This window comes from Cervus canadensis, chromosome 6 (assembly GCF_019320065.1).
Source record: "Cervus canadensis isolate Bull #8, Minnesota chromosome 6, ASM1932006v1, whole genome shotgun sequence".
NCBI lineage: Eukaryota > Metazoa > Chordata > Mammalia > Artiodactyla > Cervidae > Cervus > Cervus canadensis.
The window spans coordinates 93,129,070-93,153,589 of NC_057391.1; the positions used below are offsets into that span (position 1 = coordinate 93,129,070).

Sequence of the window (24,520 nt, forward strand, 5' to 3'; positions counted from 1 at the left end):
GCTTGCGGGTCCACGCACTGAAGCTGGAGAACGTGCAAGATCACAGACCTGAGAGCCAGGAGTGAAGTGTCTGCTAAGCGCCGAGGCTTCCTGAGAGTCTCAGAGAATTCCTCACACCCCCTGCTCCACCACCTAGCTGGCGATCTCAAGTGAGAGTTACAGGAGAGTAAAACTGAAAGAGGTTTAAGAGATATAATCTCTTCAGGGCAAAGCCAAACCCAAACCCAAGAGAAAGTGGAAATTGAGAAAATGACCTCTGTTGAACCAACCTACACTCCTAACACAAGATATTGTTAAAGGAATTTGATGCTTGCGGTACACTCAGGGTAACTATGGCAACAACAAACCTCAAGCACAGCTTAACTCCTAACTAGACTAATTTACTGTTGCCTCAACTTTAAAACCTAAACAGAGAAAAGGCATGTTTATTTCTAAACATAAAAAATATTTTTTTTTACTAACTACCATCCTAGATAAGATGTCTGGGTTTTACCACACATACTAAAAGGCAAGAAAAAAGACACTGCAAAGTGATAAAGCAATCCTTGGAACCAGATTTTGGTTCAAAAAACATACTGGAGCTATTGGACAGGGCATTTGAGTAACTTATTAAGGTATTAAAGATACTAATGTAAAAAGTAGACAACACGCAAGTTCAGAGGGCTCATTTCAGCAGAGTTGGTACTCATAACAAAGAATCTAAAGTAAATGCTATAACTGAAAAAATAATTGTAAATGGAGAATGATTTCTATGGGTTTTAGTAGACTGAACATGGCCAAGGTAAGAAGTGATATACTTGGAGCTAGAAATTATCCAAGCTGAAATGCAAAGGGAAAAAGAGTGGAAATAAAAACAGTTCTTATGAACTGTAGGAAAATATCAAATGGTCCAAGATATATATGACTTTTAAATCAGGAGAAGAAGACATTTTGATGGATATAAAGTATTTTGCCAAGATTTTTCCAAAATTAACAACAGACATCAAATCCAAGAAGCTCAGAGAACACCAAGCAGGAAAAAAAAAATTTAACCAAGACATATCTTATTTGAATTGCTATAAACCAAAAATGCAAAGGCATCCAAAGAAAAGAGATATATTACCAATGGAAGAACAAAAGTTACAGGAACCTTCTCATCAGGAATCATATAAACAGAAGGACAATGGGTGGTATCTTTAAAGTTCTGGGAAAAAAAGGTACTGTCCACATAAATTCTACACTCACTGAAAATACCTTTTATTAAAAACACAAAGGAAAGACTTCCCTAGTGGTCCGGTGATTGAGCGTCTGCCTGTCAGTGGCGAGGGACATGGATTCGATCCCTGCCCAGGAGGATTTCATATGCCTCAGGGGGCTGAGCCCATGTGCCACGATTACTGAGACTGTGTTCTAGAGCCTTCAAGCTGCAGCTACCGAAGTCCTCGCACCGAGAACCTGTGCTTCACGACAGAAGAGGCCGCCCCAGTGAGGAACCCGGCACATCACAGCGAGGAGGCGCCCTGGCTCACTGCAGCCGGAGAAAGGCCGCACCCGCAAGGGGGACCCAGCCCAGCCGGGAGACCAGTTAACTAAACACACACACACACACACACACACACACTCACACACAGCAGGGCTTTCTTAGGTAAACCAAAACTGAGGGAAGTTATTGCCAATAGACATTTTCTCCTTAAAAAAGTAAGGAAAGCTCTTCAGACAGAAGGAATATGTCAGTCAGAAACTTGAATCTACAAAAAGTCATTAGTAATGTTGGGGAAAAAATGAAAGCAAAAATGAAAGAGTTTTTTAATCCCTACTTGGAGTTGTTCTAAAGGACGACTGTCTAAGTGGGTTCTTTACCACACGTGCCACCTGGGTCAGCCTATGCTGTTATCCCGACAGCGCTGATATCATCACATGAGCCCTTAAACTCAGGCTGGAAGTGGAAGTTGGAGACCTCTGAAGCAGAAAAGCTCCACATGGCGTTGCTTCTTTGGAGATGGACGGGACTCGTGGGACAGAGCGCTGGTCTTGAAGAGGCAGAGATAGCCAGCAATGCAGCAGGGAGGGACCTCAGATCCACAGCCACAGAAAACTCCATCCTACCAGTTTCCGAATGAACTTGGAATCAGGTTCTTCCTCAGAGCCTTCAAGTGGGAGGCCAACCCAGGCAGGACTTGGAGCGTGAAACCCCAAGAATAAAACCCAATCAAGCCCACCCAGATTTCCGACTGCAGAACTCTGAGATAAAACATGGGTGCAGTTTTAAGTTACGCTACTTGTGTTAATGTTTCACAGAGTGATAGAAAAATAACACTGGGCCAATAAGTTCAAGCACAAGAGAAGCACACTTAAAAGTGAATGGAGAACTTTTCCAGAAAACTATCTGAGGTGGGGGGAAATCTGAGTCATCGGGAACATTGCTCCAGCAAACTAGAAATAACAAAAATTGTGGTCACCTTAGCTTTACAAAAGATGGGAGAAAATCACCAGACATAATGGGGGGGGGGGGTGGAAACCACACAAGAAGGCGACCATTTTAAGTATTCAAGGCAAATATTTTCGTGCAAAATTCTCTCCAAGAAGACAATAAAAATTCTCAGATAGCAATTTCTGATGAATTTTCTGAATAAATTTCAAGAGAAATTTACTCAATTGAAATAGTGACAAGATTTGGCTCCTGAAAGACGTGACTAGCAAAATTCAAAATGCTTTGGGAGCCATGAAAAATAGATTATATGATGTAGCAAACCAAATGTCTGATTTACAAAATCAACTCAAGAAAACAAAGACAAAGAAAAAATAAGGAAAAATCAAGAGAACGATGAAGGACCCATCCCAGAGATCTAAAACATATAAAACCACAATTCCAGAAGAAGATAACAAAGTAAATAAAGGCTATATCATAAACAATGAATATTAGACTATTTGTTTTGTAAAAGAAGAAAATTTCAGATTGAAAGAGCTCACTTGAATCCAGGCAAAATCACAGAAAATGTGCATATGTAACTGTACACAAGTTCATATTTTTTTAATTTCTAAGGAAAAAAAACTTTATAAATAGGAAAACAGGCAAAAGGAGGGTGGGAGAATAAACAAACAAAATAGTTGCTGTCAAAGAAAAAAAACTGTTCTGACATCGAAACTGCAGTAACACTGAATGTCCTTATATTTGAGTACAAAAACTGGTGATCCAGGTTATATTCAGTCAGAAAATCTATTTGTGAAAAAAATTCCGAGTTTTTTTAAAAGTTAAAAAGTCTTACTACAACAAGCCTAAATGTTCTGTGATGTTCCTGTCAAAATGGGGACTGAAAATTTTTAAAGAGCCATCTATAAGTTATACATAACTGTCTTCATAATTATGTCAATGGTCAACCATGTCTTCATGCATCCAAAGAGAAGGCAGCTATTCACAGAAGAAACTGCGGGACACAGTTAACATAACCCTGGATTTGGAGCCATAAGACTGACTTGAGTCTAAACCCTGCCTTCTTCCTGCCTACCAGTTGTGTGATTTCAGGAAAATTAATTTTTATGTTTTGGGGACTTTGGTTTCTTCTACTAGGACATGGGCATAAGAACATGTTCTGTGGTCCATGTCATGCTCCCAACACTTCTTATTAGGATGCATTAAGACCAGAAAACTGATGACATATGCAAAAACATGACAAGAGATTAGAAGGATAGTTTCTGAAAAAAACAGATATTAAAAGGAGCCACAAGATATCCTACTAAATACTGGTACTTCTTGCCTCAAGTTCTTAACAACTTATTAAAAGTCCACGTATATTCATAGAAAAGATTGTTACCTTTAGAAGCACAGGTGTAGAACATTCTAGGCTTCACTTAATCCTCTGTTTTCCTTTTCATCTACACCACCAAACAGTATTATCTTATTCAGAGTAGGCATCTTCACAAGAAACAACCCCAGATATCAGGGGCTTAACAAAATAAGCTTCCTTTTCACCTAAGTTCCATTGTGGGTAGAGTTGAGGGGGTCAGTCTTCCCCATGCAGTCACTTGGGGGACCACTCTTTCCATCTAGTAACTTTTCTGTCCCTGGGAACCTCATGGTTCTCCCCTGGACGCCCTGATTCTGAGTTTTCAGAGAAGGAAGATGTAAAACATGGGACAATGTGCAGGATCTATTATGGGCCAGGTTTGGAAGTACGTCACATCTGTCTGCATCTCAGTGGTCAGAACACAATCATACGGGCACATATAGCTGCAAGAGAGGCTGAGAACCATCAGCTATCATTTTGCCTAGAAGGAGGAGGGAATGATCTTGGCAAACTTTTAGTCAGTCTGTGCCTCACTTATCCATCTTCTGGGATCCAACTAAATCCCTACTTATTATTCAACTGCTCCAGGCAGTTGGGGAATGTCTTCTAAATTTCTACAGAACTTATTTTTCCACCTTTTCTTTTATATATTCCACAAATATTCTTATATATTGTCTGCTAAAGGATATATACTTGACTGTCCATCAGGAAGTATGATTACTTGTAAGACAATAGTCATACTATTCAATGTTGTTGTTTTTTTTTTGAACTCTATGGAGTCAAGATTGATTTTATGCATGTGATGAGCATATTATTAACATGTTTTCCAGTGAGTCAGTTCTACCCATCAGGTGGGCAAATAATTGCAGTTTCAGCTTCAACTTCAGTCTTTCCAATGAATATTCAGGACTGATTTCCTTTAGGATTGACTGGTCTGACCTCCTTGCAGTCTAAGGGACTTTCAAGAGTCTTCTTCAACACCACAGTTTAAAAACATCAATTCTTCAGCACTCAGCTTTCTTAGTAGTACAACTCTCACATCCACACATGACTACTGAAAAAACCATACTTTTGACTAGACAGACCTTTGTTGGCAAAGCAATGTCTCTGCTTTTTAAAATGCTGTCTAGATTGGTCATAGCTTTTCTTCCAAGGAGCAAGTGTCTTTTAATTTCATGGCTTCAGTCACATTATGCAGTGATTTTGGAGCCCAAAAAAAATAAAGTCTGACACTGTTTACACTGTTTCCCCATCTATTTGCCATGAAGTGATGGGACCGGATGCCATGATCTTCATTTTTTTGAATGTTGAGCTTTAAGCCAACTTTTTCACTCTCCTCTTTCACTTTCCTCAAGAGGCCCTTTAGTTCTTCATTTTCTGCCATAAGGGTGGTGTCATCTGTGTATCTGAAGTTATTGATATTTCTCCTGGCAATCTTGATTCCAGGTTGTGCTTCATCCAGCCTGGCATTTCTCATGATGTACTCTACATATAAGTTAGATAAGCAGGGTGACAATATACAGCCTTGATGTACACCTTTCCCGATTTGGAACCAGTCTATTGTTCCATATCTGGTTCTAACTATTGCTTCCTGACCTTCAGACAGATTTCACAGGAGGCAGGTAAAGTAGCCTGGTATTCCAATCTCTTTAAGAATTTTCTACAGTTTGTTGTGATCCACACAGTCAAAGGATTTGGTATAGTCAATAAAGCAGAAGTAGATGTTTTTCTGGAACTTTCTTGCTTTTTCAATGATCCAACAGATGTTGGCAATTTGATCTCTGGTTCCTCTGCATTTTCTAAATACAGCTTGAACATCTGGAAGTTCATGGTTTACATACTGTGGAAACCTGGCTTGAACAATTTTGAGCATTAGCTGGCTAACATGTGAGATGAGTCCAATTGTGTGGTAGTTTAACATTCTTTGGCATTGCCTTTCTTTGGGATTGGAATGAAAACTAACCTTTTCCAGTCCTGTGGCCACTGTTGAGTTTTCCAAATTTGCTGGCATATTGAGTGCAGCCCTTTCACAGCATCATCTTGAAGAATTTGAAATAGCTCAACTGGAATTCCATCGCCTCCACTAGCTTTGTTCGTAGTGATGCTTCCTAAGGCCCACTTGACTTCACATTCAGGATGTCTGGCTCTAGGTGAGTGATCACACCATCATGATTATCTGGGTCATGAAGATCTTTTTTGTATAGTCCTTCTATGTATTCTTGCCACCTCTTCTTAATATCTTCTACTTATGTTAGGTCCATACTGTTTCCGTCTTTTATTGTGCTTATCTTTGCTTGAGATGTTCCCTTGGTATCTCTAATTTTCTTGACGAGATCTCTAGTCTTTCCCATTCTATTGTGTTCTTCTATTTCTTTGTACTTTGCACTGAGGAACTGATCACTCTCAGCTCTGACAGTCATCTTGAAATTGGTCACCAGTGGCCTCACCCGTGTCATCGTGATTGTTTTAGGTGCAGTTAATCTTCAGTTCCACGGTCGGTTTGTTCCCATTTCTTTGAAGCCAGTCCTCAGAGTTACAGCAGCTTATGTCATGGCCACAGTCTGGTCATCAAGCAGTTAGCTTCTCCCACCTTGTGGGAATTTCAGCATCTCTAAGAAAGCTCACAAGATATGACTTGGAATATTATCCATAGCCCATGCAAAGGAGCTAAAGTTTGGTTTTTTTGTTTTTTGTTTTTTTTCACTTTGCTTAGAGACTAAACAATTATTATTTGGTGTCCTTTGACTGTTTTTCTTTTTTTCTGCATTCTCTCTCTTCTCTCATCAAACTTAGGCTTTAGTTAAAGTTTTTCCATGGACAAAAGGCAGGCTGAGGACATGGGGTCAAAGACCACAGTGCTCTGCTCTGTTTCATGCCCCCTAACTAAATGGACATGGTCACCAAAAAGTCTCTTTTAAAAATATCAGAATCATGATCAGAAATAAGTGCCACTTTTCACTGTCTTTTAAATTAACAGAACGCTTAAGGACCTTCATTTTACAGCATTCCAACCAATTACTGAATTGGTACCAATTACATTCCAACCATGTACTGAATTAAAGTACATGATGTAGACCAGCAAAACTTTCAAAATTAGTTTATCTTTAATGGTGGATCAGCTGATAAAGAATCGACCTGCAACGTGGGAGACCTGGGTTCGATCCCTGGGTGGGGAAGATCCCCTGGAGAAGGGAAAGGCTGCCCACTCCAGTGTTCTGGCCTGGAGAATTCCATGGACTGTATAGTCCATGGGGTCACAAAGACTGGACACGACTGAGCAACTTTCACTTTCACTTTCAATGAAGGAAAGAACATTCAGCAGTGCATTGAAATGCTTTCCATTATTTGGTTACTTTGATGAAGAATGGAGTGAGAACCCACACGCCAACACTGTAAATGTTCAAAACAACAAGGAAATTGAGTTGCCTTTTAACCATTAACTTCCTATTATGGCTTTTCTGTTTCCACTTAATCATGACATCTTTTCTTAAATGAATAGGGAGGAAAGTAAAAATATAAAGGAAAGAAAATCTCCACCCCCGTCATTCCTCAGAAACAGGGTATAAGAGTTTTAAATTTGCATTGTAATTACTTATAAAAGGAAATTTAATTCATTTTCCTCTCATAACTCATCTTTCAGATATAATTAAAATGACCCAGGGAAGCAGGTTAAAAATAGCAGAGTCGATTTGTATCGAGTATATTCTAGACTTTTCAGTGTTCACTTCTTATGAATTCTGGTTTTTGAGAAGCAGAAAGAATATCCTTATCACTCTCTTCTCAACAAGCATGGTTTTAGTCTGCTTCATTTTCCTAAACTAATCTAGTCAAAAAGCCTACCATGCATGTGAATGAGGTTTTTGCCCCTCCAAGTTAGGCAAAAACTTGTATTACCATTCTGAGGGCAAAAGAAATGTTGAGACTCTAAACTCTCCCCACACACTTGCCAGTTGCCATTGGACTGCTTGAATTCTATAGACATGTATTTCCTGCTTCCTTGAGAACTACAAGCCCCCTTTGGAAATTTGACATGATCAGTAATTTGTACCTTGTCAATGAGTTCAACAGATAATTTTTCAGAGCTGTTATTGATCAAGCAACAGTTGTGTAAATGCTGAAATCCTGGGACCTGGAGAGAAGGGACAAGACAATTAAAAAAAAAAAAAGAAAGGGAGTCTGTGGGAAAATATCTGAAGTAACGAATCCACATCCTGAGGGTGGATGTGATCAAGAGGAAGCTGACACGTGGAGTGGACAGGTTGGTAAACCTATGATTTCTCACAGGGGCCCCATGAGCAGCATCACCTCAAAACCATCCAGGGAGCTCCAGGAATCTCTGAAAATGAAGGCACCTTGATTCTAAGACAGCAGACACAGTGGAAGTTCTACATCCACTTGCTCAGATAAGTCTCCCAAGTCACTATAGAGTTCTCCTGTGATTTCCCAGATGTTCCAGCAATCAACCTTGGTCCCCAGGAACGCCTGGTATTCCTCTCATCACAGTAGTCTTTCAGAAGTAAACTCTCCAGGGGAAATGAGAAGCAGAAAACAAAGTGTAAGTGATAATTCACTAAGTTCAGCCCGGGCCCCAGAGGAAAACGCCTGACATCCTCTGGCGTCCTATTCCTCGTTATACTGAAATACTTTGATTTTCACAAATTTGCCCTGTGGTTCTCCCATGTCTCCCCCTGTAACTCTTTTCCAAAATGTCTTTAACCCTTTTAGAAGAGGCTCATTTTCTCACTCATCAACCAACAAAATATATTCTACAACATACTGAGCCTATTAATACCCAATAAATTAGTCATTGCTGAATATTCAAAGCATGAGAATTCAAAGCTAAATAAGACCTTCTATTAGTAAATATTTATTGTATGACTATGTGTCAGGCACAGTCTCTACCCCTGGACTTAGTTGTCAATGCCCTCCAACCAAAGACCACCAGGAACATACCTGTAAAGCTGGGTTTATCAACGTGTGGCCACAGGGAGCCCACACACATGGAGAGCCACGAAGTATCTGGTTAAAGGGCATTAGAAAGACCTCATCACTGGGTCTGGGCTTGTATTAGATTTAGAGAGGAGGTTTAGAGGTCAAGGAATCAGGGCTTTGTTCTGCTTGGATGTTGTCAGGAAGTGGGGACAGTTCTATTCTTCAGGATCTTAATAATTGTTTCTGGTATATTAATAATTCTTATCTAGAAGATAGGAGAAACAAAGCAAGAGCCCCTCATGTTAGCCAGGATTGGGGAACGTTTGGTCATTTTTGGACAAATTCTTATTTGAACAAATTCTTCTCTCTGTCTGACTGCAGACATGACTGCACAGTGGCTTAGCTCCTGTCTCAATCCATCACAGTCATGGTGACCTTGCCTGGTGTTGGTGTTTGGTGAGATTATATTCAGCTGCAGAAAACCAGGACCAAACTGTGATGGACAGATCAGCTCTTAACAATACCAAGGTCCAGCGAAGAGTCAGGCCACTTCATAGCATTTGGCTGTCAGACTGAAAAAGGTGCCTTTGCTAGATGTTTCCATAACCCAGAGATGGATCTGTAATCCACACTCATATCTCCCTTCAAAAATGAAGACCCCAACTGCTCGGGGTGCTGCTAGTGAATAGCTTCAGCTGTCAGCCGCATTCAGGGATTGCCTCAGCCAAAGTGAGTGGCCTCATCCAAGGTCATGCCTGCTTCATGCAGAGACCTTCACTAAATCACTGGTTACCCTAGGGGCACAAAAGCCCTGCTCTCTTGCCCCAACTTGGAATGGTTCTGAAGTATCATCCTGTCATCAGACCATGCCAGGTTACCAAGGTTTCCAAAGAAAGTTTCAGTTCAGTTCAGTCGCTCAGTCGTGTCTGACTCTGTGACCCCATGGACTGCAGCATGCCCAGCTTCCCTATCCATTACCAACTCCTGTAGTCTACTCAAACTCATGTCCATTGAGTTGGTGTTACCATCCAACCATCTCATCCTCTGTCATCCCCTTCTCCTCCTGCCTTCAATCTTTCCCAGCATCAGGGTCTTTTCCAATGTGTCAGTTCTTCACATCAGGTGGTCAAAGTGTTGGAGCTTCTGCTGAAAGCTCTATCACAAGCCAAATTCTCTCCCTGTTGATTCCCACTTCCATCCCATCTCATCCTCAGGTGCTAATCCCAAAAGTCCTCTCTAAGCCTCTTGCAAGCTGTCTCTGTCTCACAGTCAGCCTCCTGGCAAACCTAGCCTGCAATAGCATCTCTTACACATCTTTATTACTAGCCTCATAATTCTACGTAGTAGTCATCTGTTACTAGGTGCAAAATCCTTAGCACCTAACCTAGCATCTTATTCATGGTGGTCCCCAATATACTGTAAATAAACAAAAGCCCTAGGGAAGCAATCAGAAAGGTGTGCATTTGACACCATGTCGTATGCAGACGGGTGAGAGGGATGGGCAGATAGGAAAAGGGAAGACTTTGAAAAGGCTGGCACAGGAAGCAGAATGTGTGCTTAGTCGCTCAGTCGTGTCTGGCTCTTTGCGACCCCATGGACTGTAGCTCGCCAGGCTCCTCTGTCCATGGGATTCTCCAGGCAAGAATACTGGAGTGGGTTGCTTTGCCCTCCTCCAGGGGATCTTCCCAACCCAGGGATCAAACCCAGGTCTCCCACATTGCAGGCAAATTCTTTACCATCTGAGCCACCAGGGAAGCCCAGTAAGCAGAATAATGACCCCTAAATATGTCCAAGCCCTAATATTCAGAACCTGTGAATACGTTAGGCTACATGGCAAGGCAGAAATAAGGTTGAAGATAGAATAGACTTGCTAATCAAGTGAGCTTAAAGTACAGAGATGGTACTAGGTTATTGGAGCTGATTCAGTGTAATCAGAGGGGTGTTTAAATTTGAAGGACAGAACAGAGCAGTCCAGAGAAAGGTATGTATGTGGTGATAAAAGCAGAAGCAGACAGATGTCACAGTTCTGGCTTTGAAGAGAGCCAGGCTTTGAAGAGAAACAGTACCTGGAACCTCTAGGGACTTTAGGTTGCCTAAATAGGTAGCCTCTAGAAAATTTAAGAGGCAAGGACGTGGATTCTCTCAGAAAGGAATGAAGCATTCATAAAGGATTTTAGCCCAATGAGATTTCTGTTGGACTTCTGAGGTCTAGCATCACAAAATAATAAATTTTTGTTGTTTTAAGCCACCAACTGTGTAGTAATTTGTTATGGCAGAAAGAAACAGCTGGAGGCTTCAGAATTTTTGCAGACGTGGGCTTAAGGGGCTGTGGTCAGATGGCAGAGACTCTCCGGAAACCAGGTTTGCAAACTCATTGTTCTCGCTAAGACCTTGTGTTCACTTGGGACACCGTGGCACTGCTTCTGCACACAGCAAGAACACTTATGGCTAAACCAAGAATGCAGTTCATTTATAACACGGAAGGTTTGCGTGGTAATAAGGGGAGGGCTGAAGTCCTTCTTCAAGCCACACCTTAATGTCACCCAATTATTTCATTGCTGGCCAAAGCAGAAGGAGGATTAGATGGGTTTTGTGTTGTATGAGACCTTACACGTGTGTATGTGCTCAGTCATGCCAGGCTCTTTGTGACCCCCATGGACTGTAGCCCACCCAGCTTCTCTGTCCATGGGATTTCCCAGGCAAAAATACTGGAGTGGGTTGCCATTTCCTCCTCCAGGGGACCTGCCCACCCAGGGATCAAGCTCTAGCATTGCAGGAAGAGTCTTTTTTTGTTTTTTAATCACTGAGTCACCCGGGAAGCCCTAAGAGCTTCCATAGGAATCGTGCTTTATTGTTTTGTTACAGAACATCTTCCCACCTGTGTGTGTCTGAAAGACAAAACTGGGACAAGAAGATAAAAAGTAAAGTGTTGCAGATCACAAATCAATGAAAAAAAATAACAATTTACCACTTCTCCAAATGAGAGCTTGGTTTTGAAGGTATATACTACAGGTTCAAGGAGAGTTGATATCTAGCTGAGAAAGGTGAAGGAGAGCATGCTATAGAAAATGAAAAAAGTTGATCTTGAGATTTCTTCCAATTTTAATACTGTATAATTGGAATTGTTTTTAAACTAAGACAATCCTAATATGCTTTTCAGACCTCACCTGTGATATCCAATGAAAAAAAGAAAACATTCATGCATTCCTAAAAGGCAAAAGGAGCACTTTCATAGGATTCCAAGGGCGGTGACAGTTAGTTAAATAAAGCAAAGCTCATTTGTAACATTTTAATGTCTCCCCAAAGTGGTGTTTATCTTTAACTTTCACATCTAATGTAAACACCAGAAGTCAAACGGTAATAAAGATCCCTTTAACTGAAAGTGTCAGCAAACACTCACTTGCCATACAGTTTATTCACGGGGGCCCAGGTTTTTCCTCCTTTTAAATTAGCTGTCCTAGTTACTATTCAGTCTCACTGCAAATTATAAAATGTATAAAATGCAATTTATAGTGTCTTTAAATGTAAAAGAGCATCTGGTCAACCCTGATTTTTTTTTTTTTTTCCTTTGAGGCAACACAGTCTAATGAAAATGTAAGAACATTTGAATTTAGAAAACCTGGCTTTAATCTCAGCTTCTTACTGGTTGTGACTATAGGCACGTCACGTCCCCTTCCTCATCTCAGTTTTCTCATCTGGATAATGGGTTAAAGCAAGTCATGCTCTTCTTCCTTCATAGAGTTCAGAGCCTCAAAGGACATCATGGGTATAAGAGTGCTTTAAATGGGAATGTGACTCCTGATAACGACCCATTGAGTTTCCGTCCTGCTTGTGAAATATTCCTATGTCATGCTCCTTAAGACTAATAAGGCGAAAGCTTCCATCCCACGCTAATACCCTTCCAAGCTCTGCGGATCACCAGTGCTGAAAGATTGCAAAATGTGATGATAATGCTTCAGCTCTGTGGAGGGAGGAAAGCTGTGTCCCTGTTTCATCAGCTGAAAGCTCGCCCATCAGATACTGAATATCATGAATAGAAATGTGTGCACGGAAATGTGAAGAAACATTTCCCTGTAAAATTGCTAATGAATTTAATCCTCTATGCTCTTTACCGCTTACAAGATTTGCAGAGGGAATGAAGGGAAACAGGACTATTCTGGAGAATCTGAAAGCAGAGGGAGGGCCAGAAATGAGCTCTCATTTGGTTGTTCACATATGGGACACTCTTGCATCCACAATGAAGTGAAAAATAGGAACACCCTGTATTTTTTAAAAAGTCTTTGTTGAACTTGCTATTTCTTCTTTTTTTTCGTTTTGTTTGTTTTTTGGCCACAAGGCCTGTGGGATGTTAATTCCCTGACCAGGGATAGAACCCACAACCCCTGCATTGGAAGGTGAAGTCAGTGCACTGGACTTCAAGGAAAGTCCTCACAGACAAGTCTAAAGCTCATTTGAAGGCCACCTCAATCTTGACCTTCCTCTCAACTCTTTCTAGAGATAATCACCATTCAACTTTGTATACATTTAAGTCTCAGACATTTTCTTCTGTGTTTGCATACATACATCACGCATAACTACTCACAGAAGTCATATTGTGGAGAGTCTTTTTGAAAACATAAATAATATCACACTGAACATTTCATTCTGAATTATAAAAATAATTCAAGTTCAGACTGCCAGATTCAAATACCTTGACTTCATACATGAGTGACGTTGGGAAATCACGTAGCTTCTATAATTCATGTCTTCATCTATAAAGGGGACAGTAACACAACTCGCCTCAGGAGATTTTGATGAGGGTTAAGTAAGCTCATTCATGTGATGAAGACAGCCCAGTGCCTAGCAGATCACAAACATCCCATAAATGTTAGCAGCTAGTTTACTGTTACTCTTGGGCATGTGAGCAGCTCATATATATTTCTTATTAAAGATTTGAAAAGTCTCTGCTACTAGGATCTGTAGTGAACACAGCAGATGTGTTGCAAATATGGCTCAACCACATTAAATTGTTCAGGTGAAAGGTTTCTTTTCACTAAAACAGGTTGTTGTAAAAAGAAACCTGGTACCTCTACATACTAACATTGAGTAAACATTAGCTTCGAAGAGGCATTTCACAAGTAAGATCAATGAATGCAAGTGGAAATGTCTTAGGCAAACTTGTGTGGAGAACCTACAATGACAAAATCCAAATATAGTATCAGAAAAAAAAAAACACCTGAATGGCCAGAGACAGTCAGCATGAAAAGATCTGAGCATCACATAAAGGGGACATCAAAACCAAGCAGGACCAGATGGGTCCTATAAAGTTAGAAAGACACATGCATCCTGATGTTCACAGCAGCGTTATTCACAGTTGTGAAGGTATGGAAGCCATCGAAGTGTCCATCAGCAGATGAACGGGTGAAGAAGATGCAATGTAGATACATAAGGGAATGTTCCTCAGCCTTAGAAGAATGAAATTTTTCCATTTGCAACACGGATGTGCTTGGAGGACATTATGCTAAGTGAAAAAAGTCATACAGAGAAAGACAAATGTGGTGTGATACCACTTCTATGAGAAATCTAAAAAACACAACGAACTATTGAATATAGCAAAAAGGAAGCCGACTCACAGATACAGGTAACAAACTAGTGGTCACCAGTGGGGAGAGGGAAGTCTGGGGCAGAGGGAGGTAGGAGTAGGGGATTAAGAGGTAGGAGCTATTATGTATAAAATAAGCTACAATGATACATTGTGCAACACAGGGACTGTAGCCAATATTATATAATAACTATAAATGGAGCATTATCTTTAAAAATTATGAATCACTATATTGTACACCTGCAATTTATATGCTATACATCAACTACACTTCAGTTTAAAAAAGAACACCGTTACATAAGTTTATGTGATACTCACATTGACTACATCAAAAATAAAAAATAAAGGAAAAAAATTTCCAATAGTCGTAGAGCAAATGCTTCTTGAATGTTGAATAAACAAAAAACATTATGAGAAAGAAATGATATACAGTCATATACACAGACTTAATACGATCTTAATTAGATTCCCAATGTATATGCTTGGGAAAATGAATTAAAGAAAGAGCACAGAGGAAGACACTCAAAATGATTAACTCTAGTGGGGGAGAGATGCTGATTGCACACAATTTCTTTTCTCCCCTTTAAGAGTCTTCCATGCTTTCTAAGTTCTCTTCAGTAAGCAGATATCACTTTTATAAACAGAATAATATTAAGCAAATATATGTTGAAATGTGAAGGTGTAAACTTCCTTACCTCAAGCACCTCCTTTGGGCCTGCTTACCTTCTGTGGTAACACCATGTTCATTTCACCCTGGGCTTCCAGCCTGCGGCATTTCCAGGGCTTTATTCGGACTCTGCTCAGCCTCACTGTCTCCACAGTCCCATCCACATACCTCCTCGCACCCCACCTCCCAGACCCTGTCTTGCAGCAGACCACCAGGGGTGAGCCAAGCCAAGAGGCTCCATCCTGAGTCTAGAAAACAGGGGAGAATGTATTTGTAGGTATGAAGGAAGCATTGTTTTCCTACACATCTCCCTAAGTTTTTACATGAAGTAGAACAACCAGGATTCTGTCTTACCTATCATGTTAAATTGCAAAATTCACTCTCAGAAACTATCTCAGGGAGCACATCCAATATAGTCACAAAACGAATGTTATAATATGTAAGGGAAGTAACCAAGCAACAGAGTCCTGACTCCAGGGAAAAGATTTGAAATTTCATATACTATTTATCCTGGGAGACTTTCTCACATTGTAGAGTTACCTTGCAGTCAACAGGAGATTAAAAAGCATAAATTACTTTTTTTAAAGATTCATCAGTATCTTTCCATTGTCTTAGATTGAGTTAAAGATGGTATTCCAAGTCTACTAAAATTTATCCTAAAGGAGCATATAATTACTAATAGGCGTTTTTATTTTATATTTTCACACATGTGTAAGTGTCAACCAAGAGAGGCCGAGGTCTACAAAGAAGAAAAGTATTTAGGATCTTGGAATTGCAATTTTGGAGACACATTTTTAGATAAAAGTGTTCTGGGCACGAGAAAAAGTCAGGGGCTTACAAAGATAAAAGCTGCAAGCATGCTAAACTTGTCTGTCAACAATTATGATCCACCCTGATGCAGAAAAGGAGATTATTTGCCCTTAACAGGTAGACTGTCAAGAGTTATTTTAGAGTAAGGGGTCTGATAAGTATTGGGAGCTTCTGGAACATTGGGCAGATGGTCTAGATGGCCAAGGCTGCATTAAGACCATACGTGGTCAAAGGTCATAAGAAATGGAGTATTTCCCAGTAAACAAAGAACGTCCCAGTCATCATGATTGCAGCCCCCCAGTGAGAGCCCGTGGGCCTGGGGAGACTCAGCAAGGAGAACGTCTGCCATCCAGCAGCCTTCAGAGGCGGGCGCTCCCCAGGGAGAGCACTGAGGCCCTCAGGGTGTGGAAACACAGGGCACTCGTCCCAGACAAGCCAAGGTGCAGGTCAAGGGGATGAGTTCAGTGAGCCCAGACTCTTGCCTCTTACCAAACACAGAAAAGTGCTAAATTCCTTAACCTGGGATAGCTGGTTTTCCTTAATTAGCAACGATCCTTTGACACTCAGACTGCCTGCCCTTTCTTGCGAGGCTTCTGTATACCCTGGCTCCTCTGCTCAGCAACTTGTGGTTCTCCTCAGGTTACCTGAGACCCTGCTGCCCCCAGCCCCCAGGGGAGAAATTCTGAAAGTCCAAGCCGAATAAAACAGAACTGTCAACTCTGAGGTTGTGAATGTTTCATGGCATCCAGTCCCATCACTTCATGGCAAACAGATGGGGAAACAGTGGCAGACTTTATTTCTGGGGGCTCCAAAATCACCGCAGGTGGTGACTGCAGCCATGAAATTAAAAGACGCTCACTCTTTGAAAGGAAAGTTATGACCAACCTAGACAGCATATTAAAAAGCAGAGACATTACTTTGCTGACAAAGGTCCGTCTAGTCAAGGCTATGGTTTCTCCAGTGGTCATGTATGGGTGTGAGAGACTATAAAGAAAACTGAGTGCAGAAGACTTGATTCTTTTGAACTGTGGTGTTGGAGAAGACTCTTGGGAGTCCCTTGAATAGCAAGGAGATCCAACCAGTCCATCCTAAAGGAGATCAGTCTTGAATTTCATTAGAAGGACTGATGCTGAAGCAGAAACTGCAATACTTTGGCCACCTGATGCAAAGGACTGACTCATTGGAAAAGACCCTGATGCTGGGAAAGACTGAAGGCGGGAGGGGACGGGGATGACAGAGGATGAGATGGTTGGATGGCATCACCAACTCAATGGACATGAGTTTGAGTAAACTGTGGGAATTGGTGATGGACAGGGAGGCCTGGCGTGCTGCAGACCATGGGGTCACAAAGAGTCGGACACGACTGAGCGACTGAACTGAACTGAGTCAGATTCCATCCAGGCCAAGAAGCACGTGAGTCTTACATTCTCAGTGGGTGCCCGGCCCCACTTTAGAGAGCTCTTTTAGCAACACCAACTCCAGTCTGATCGTCCTTCCACCGTAGTGACAGTAGTTTTATGTTTTATTTCTGCCTTTAAAATATGGTCTTGCCTTGGGTGTTTAAACTGCAAATTACAACCCAAAGACAAAAATGGAAATATTTGGCAGCACTGATAGAAGCACACCTTTAGCACATACACACGAAACGTTGTGTTTGTCACTGATCTCAGCAACAGGAGTATTTTGACAGCAAGTCTCTTACCACTGGGCGGCTATATTGCCGGTCATTCCTGATCTGAGAAACTATGCAAGAGAAATTTCTATTTTCTCCTCACTATTTTCTACATTAGAGGGCATAAAGTCTGCTAATCTCCCGTCTCAAACAATCCTTCCAGAAGCAGATTTTCTTAAAAAGTGAAACAAAAAGCTCACAGAAAATTCCGAAACAAAAATGAGATAGTGATGAGAACACTTGAGGACAGAGTAATAAATCTCTACACGCTGACGGCAAATCCAATGCCTTCAAAAGAGCCACCAACAGCTGAGACAGCCTTCTTTAGAATAATGTTTATAAATGATTTTATCCAGTTTTAATTGCCAGGCATTCACAACAATCTGTCAGCTTTTAACCAGGTTAGACACCCTCACAGCTGGAGAGGACCCTCAAATCACCAGAGAACTCAAAAAAAGGGCAAGCCAGAAAAATATCTTTCCCCCTGCTGGTCCCTGACATATTGTGGGGAGAAGCGTCCATGTGCAGGAGGAGCTGTTCTTGGCCTCCCCCCTTAGTGCTAAAGAGCAGACACCCCCAAGAGTTCCACCAAGCAGCTCTCAGGGAGTTGTTGGTGAACAAAAACATTCCTCCTACCATTCTAGGTTCTCCTAGCTGTTGAAGAGTTAAACTGACACAGAATAGATTAATAGGAGAGAATCAGACAAAAATTTAAGAACATGTACACACGTGTCTACTAAAAAAGGCATCCGCAACCCAAAAGCCGAGAGTTCTGTTTTACTCTGTGGACAAGCTGAGGACTTCATGCCTTGGAGGCAGCATCTCAAACAACCCTGAGAAGACTGCTTGAGGAGGTGAGGTGGCGGATGGGGAATATATAGGAGTTTTATGAATAAGGGCAAGTAGAAGGAACAAGAGATATCTGTTAACAAAAGAAAGCTAGATATCTCTAGTTAGGGAAGTTAATGCTTTTCTAGGCATGAGATGATGAAAGCGTCTAGGTGCATGAAATCATTCCTTTTGAAGGAGGGCAGGACCCTATGGTCTTTGCCTCCCATGTCCTCAGCCTGTGGAAAAACTTTTGCCAAGGAATACATTTAATCAGCAAACTGAGAAAATGCAGAAACAAAGGAAAACAGTCCAACCAGACTAAATAGTATCAGTTTAGTCATTCACCATAGTTAAGGACATTTAGTTCCTTCTCAAGAGCTGTAGATAACATTCTGAGCCATCTCCTGGGGTCTGTCTCCTAGACCCTGAATCCTCCATCAAGAGAGAGAAGTTAACTACGCAATGACCGGACCGTAGCCACGACACACGCTGCTGCAGCCCCAGGAATCAGCCTCTGACGGCTGCTGGATGGCGGATATTCCTGATTTCCTTCCTGCGTTGCCTGAGGTCTCACCAGTTCACCTTAGATGGCGGCTGCAGTTGCCGATGACTGTTCTCTTGTTTAGTCACTGAGTTACGTCTGACTCATCTGTGACCCCATGGACTGTCCATGGGAGTTCCCAGACAAGCATATTGGAGTGGGTTGCCATTTCCTTCTCCAGAGGATCTTCCCAATTCCCAAACCTTACACATGTTTGTTTTCCTTTATGGCAGACCCATCTGTTGAGTTCAGACCATTGACTTGAACTTTGTGGGTGAACCATCAGAAAATGGGGCAACAAACAAGATTGAGCTTAGCATGGGCCATATTTGCATGCAGGACTAGGACCTGAGTGACCCCATGTGGGTGAGTGGCAGGCGCTTCCCCTTTAAATCTGTGGGCCATGCTATCCACATCTCTGTTATACCTCTTCCATGGCACATGAAAAAGCAGGTGACTCTGAACGGCCAAGGGCACTGGAAAGAGAGTCATTGTGGTCAGCAGAGAAATAATTAAGAGCTGTGGACTCTGAGTCTGCCTCAGCTCTGCATGATGCATATGTTTCCATTGGTGTGGGGAAGAGAGTTGGAAGTAATTCCTTGCATTCTTTATCTGAGATGCTCCTCCCGGTGTTTCACAGCTGGTGGAGACAGACCCAAAGTCAAGACCTTCAGGACCTTGAACCCTTGCAGGTTCAAGGGATTGAACCTGCGCCTCCTGCATTCCAGGCAGAATTTTTACCTCTGAGCCACCAGGAAGTCCCCCTTTGTTTATTGATATGTCAGGAAATATTCTGTTTCTCACAAGGGAAAGACCCAGGGAAACAAATTTCTAAAATGGATGAAAGCCACCGCCTTAAATACCACCTTCCGTTAAAGGAAAAAGAAGCCATAGAGGAGGGAGGCCAGCTCTAGGAGGAGACCAGAAGTACAGTCAACAAGGGTGGGGCTGTGTGGCGGAATCTGCCCTGTCAGCACACAAAGGATGTTGAAGCCATCAGCCACTGTGACCATGTCCAGCTGTGCACCCTGAAGGGATTCAGGATGAAGGAAAGCAGAATACTAGGCATGTACGGAGTTGGACTATATAAAGCTAAGTGTCGAAGAACTGATGCTTTCATACTGTGGTGCTAGGGAAGACCCTTCAGAGTCCCTTGCACAGCAAGGAGATCAAACCAGACAAGCCTAAAAGAAATCAACACTGAATACTCATTGGAAGGACTGATGCTGACAATGAAACTCCAATACTTTGGCCACCTGATGCGAAGAGCCTACTCATTGGGAAAGACCCTGATGCTGGGAAAGATTGAGGGCAGGAGGAGAAGGAGGTGACAGAGGACAGAGATGACTGGGTGGCAGCATTGACTCAATGGACATGAGTTTGAGCAAACTCCAAGAGATAGTGAAGGACACGGAAGCCTGGCGTGCTGTAGTCCATAGGGTCACAAAGAGTTGGACACAATTTAGTGACTAAACAACAAGTCAGCTAAGATGCATACAAAAGGACTGATTTTAATGAATCCAGATGCTTGCATCTTCCTACACATAGAAAAGCACTAAATGCATTGATATGAGATGTCTGGTTTTCTTTAACTTACAGTAATCTATTGATGCTTGACTACTCCTATATATTTTGGCTACTCCCCTACCTCTTGGGAGCAGTTCTTCAGAGCAATCTGAGAAGCTGTCTTCTGGACTTGAAGTCTCAGGACTCCACCACATAAAGCATAATTCTCAACTTTTATGTTGCTCTTTCTTTTCCCCCCAGGCAACTGTTGTTTTGCACATTTAAGTCCTTGTCTTCTCCACGGATGAGATTTTCTAGGGATAAGACCAGCTAAAGTCTCCCTTCCTCTGCTTATCATTTGCAAAACCTTATCCTGCCTTTGTAATCCTACATTTCCCCTGGGCTCCATTTTCTTCGAAGTCTACTCCTAAAACTTCACAACCTGAACATCATCTGGACACTCGAGGGGAGTTTGAATGTGCCTACTTTCTCTCATTCTCATCCATCAAAACCTCTTATAACACAGATAAAATGGGACTGCCGTTGATATGGTGTGATTCTCATATAAGACGTGAGTTGAACATTAAAAAAAAAAAATTAATAAGCAATTAAAACTTTTACTGAAGTCTTTAAGAATGAAAAACATGCTTTATGCTTTTGTGATCTGTGTGTGTGTACTTAGTCACTCAGTCATGTCCAACTCTGGGCGACCCCGTGGACTGTAGCCCACCAGACTCCTCTGTCCATGGGGATTCTCCAGACAAGAACACTGGAGTGGGTTGCCATGCCCTCCTCTAGGGGATCTTCCTGACCCAGGGATCAAACCTCTGTCTCCTGTGTTGCAGGAGGATTCTTTACCGTCTGAGCCACCAGGGAAGCCCTGGCTACTGAAAAAGTTTGTTGGCTAGAAGAATGTATGATCACCTATCCCTTCTCCAGGGGATTTTTCTGACCCGGGAATTGAACCAGGGTCTCCTGCATTGCAAGCAGATTCTTTACCAGCTGAACTCCCAGGGAAGCCCCAAAGAGCAGCTAATGCCTCTAGAGGCACCGCTGGGAGTCTTATGATCTAAGTCAAATCTCTTATGATTATGACTGGCCTCAGGTTCTATAAATTCTCAAGGACAAAACCAAGACCCATCCATGGTTCCTATAACACCCTTGCTTTTTCAAAGTCTATAGTTTCTGCTAAATTTCTGTGGACTAGAAAAGTCAACTAAGCAATTTATCCTTTTCACAGGTATCCTGGTTTGTTGAGGGTTTTTGAAGTCATGATGCTGCCATGACTCTATGAAAATAGGTGTCCCTCCACAGTCGTCATCCACTTTTACAATGAAACCCACTGGCCTGACCAGAATTGCCCCATCCTCAAGGCCACTTCACTTGCATTAGTTACCAAGCGTCCAACGGCTTGCGGCATTAGGACTTCAGATAGAATGAGACCAGATCTAACTACAGCCCAGTTCCCGCCACCTCTCTAGACACTCAGAGAAGTCTCCACAAGCACTACCTTCAAGGTCAGAAATAACACGTCCTCATCAAGCAACCTTAATTCCCTGCAGCCTCCAGGGCCCAAATCCATCCACTTGAGAATCTATCTTGTACTAGAATGAGTGGCCATTTTGAAATCAAAGCATGAACTTCAGGCCTTGGCTTCTTTAAAAAGCATCAGGGGAATAAATTTTGGGAGAAGAGAGGAAAGAAAGTGTCTGAAAGGGATGAGAAGTGTGTGTGAATTACTGAAAATGGACCCTTGAATGATTCTCAGTTGTTACCTCAAGACAGTGTTCAGGATTTCCTAGTGTGATGGGCATTTTGGCCCCATTTCTGAGTGACACGGTCCTGTCATGCCCACTGCAGGCTGGAGGATGTTGTTCTGCAAACACAACTGCTCCAGCCCTGGGGGCTATTGCATTAGTTCCACTAAGTCAAAGTGAAGGTCGCTCAGTCATGTCCCACTTTTTGCAACCCCATGGACTACACAGTCCATGGAACTCTCCAGGCCAGAACACTGGAATGGGTAGCCTTTCCCTCCTCCAGGGGATCTTTCCAACCTAGGGATGGAACCCAGGTCTCCTGCATTGCAGGCGGATTCTTTATCAGCTGAGCCACAGGGGAAGCCCACTAAAGCACCTCCTTTTGTCTTGGTCTGAAAGGAGGGCTGGTGACACTCCTCCACTCTGAGCCCTAGGGGGCGCTTGTCTCCATTTCTGTGCCTCAATTTCCTCACTGTCCTATCAGGACAGAAAAACTACCAGGAAGTCTTACTGAGAGGACTATGGCCCGTAAAGTGCTATAAAACTGTGCATAATTATTTCTATTACACTTGGCCTCAGTTATTGACATTTCACCTCCATGTGCTTCCCTGGACAGAGCTTCTATTCCCAAGCTTGTGAGAAGTTTAAAGAAAGTTCAAGCTTTGTTTCTCTCTTTTGTGGGATTTTTGACAATTTTTAGTTAAAAAAACTAATTTAATTTTTTAATAATTTTTTAATGTAATGCAATTTTATTTTATTTATTTTCCCCAATTATTTTTATTAGTTGGAGGCTAATTACTTTACAATATTGTAGTGGTTTTTGCCATACATTGACATGAATCAGCCATGGATTTACATGTGTTTCCCATCCTGAACCCCCCCTCCCACCTCCCTCCCCATCCCATCCCACTGGGTCATCCCAGTGCACCAGCCCCGAGCACTTGTCTCAGGTAATGCAATTTTAAATGTTACTTTTCATTTACAGCTGGGGCTTCCCTGATGGCTCAGAAGGTAAAGAGTCTGCCTGCACTGTGGGAGACCTGGGTTTGATCCCTGCATTGGGAAGATCTCCTGGAGAAGGAAATGGCAACCCACTCCAGTATTCTTGCCTGGAAAACCCCATGGACAGAGGAGCCTGGAGGACCATAGTCCACGGGATCACAAAGAGTCAGATATGACTGAGTGAGTCACTCACTTCCATTTACAGTTACTACGAAATAAGGGTCATATTCCCCATGTTGTCCAATGCATCGCTGCACCTATCTTAGACCCAGCAGCTTGCACCTGCCACTCTTCCCCAACGTTGCCCTTCCCCCATTCCCTACCAGGAACCACTGATTTGTTCTCATAACTGAGTCTGCTTCGTCCAGACAACAAATGAAGACTCCATCTCTCCTCTCTCCCCCTATCCTTTCCCCTCTTTCTCTCCTGCTTTTCTCTTTCGTTTTAATGAATATAGCTGAAACTCTTTCTTATTTCTTCAATGCTTTGATTCCTTAAAGACTGTCATCTTTACCCATGAATTGCCCTGTCTACCCTCCCAATATCAACACCCCGGGCAAATCCCTTAAAGGTGCCAGGGGAAGATGCCCTTGCCGGTCATGTAAAGTCCATCACAACATGATGGTCAAAGGAAGACAGCCAAGGTCTGAGAAACTCTAGTCACTGAGGGTCTTGGTTCAAATCCTCTCTCACTGCAGATGATTGAAATGGACACCAAGAAAAGCTTCCTAGCAGGTAAAGGAAATATTAACGTACCCATTCAGTAGGCTACCAGGGAGCCATTAACAACACGTTGTAAAATAAAATGAGCTATTTTATTGTTGAAATATGTGTTGTTTAAAAAATGTGTTGTTTCTTATTACTATTTCAAAGATTCTGTTCATATTAGGTAAATATGATACACACAAATATGTAACTCTTAATAGAAAAACACTGGATTCATCAAAATAAGAACATAGATAACTCTGGATAATGGAGTTGTGACTACATTTAAGCACTTCCTAAATTTTTGATATTAAGAATTCTGAAAATGTGTATTTTTAAGCTTACTACAACATAGCAACTCCTTGCACCATATTGCAGTGCTCTCACATGTACGCACATGGCCAGAGAGATCCACCACACCAAAACACACAGGCTTATTCTATGATCATTAGTTTTCTCTGCCCTGTGAGGATGGGCCCCATCTTCCCAGCCTCCCTGAGATCAACAATGATGGAAGAAAGTGTAATAAAATCAGGCAAGATGAAGTTTAACTTGTCAAACTGCAACAAGGGCCCAAAAATCTCACCTCCCACCCTCCCTGGACAGATCCACAAGCTGTTGTTCACAAGTGCTGTCTACGGAAAACATCAGGTTCTCCCATGGCAGGTTCCACAGTTTGCTCCAGGCCCCCAAAGTTTGAATTTGCAGGGCTGTTTTAAATTATAAGACATAAGGGGCTGGTCTTCAATTTT

The 24,520-nt window shown here is 42.1% G+C and overlaps 1 long non-coding RNA gene across 1 annotated transcript in view; it reads right to left on the minus strand.

The window, feature by feature from the left end:
- LOC122443932 overlaps positions 1-24,520 on the minus strand; it is an 81,957-nt gene that overhangs the window by 37,837 nt on the left and 19,600 nt on the right. Inside the window, exon 2 of the long non-coding RNA XR_006270149.1 lies at positions 7,813-7,893. This is a non-coding gene — a long non-coding RNA (uncharacterized LOC122443932). The remainder of the gene's footprint in view (positions 1-7,812; positions 7,894-24,520) is intronic.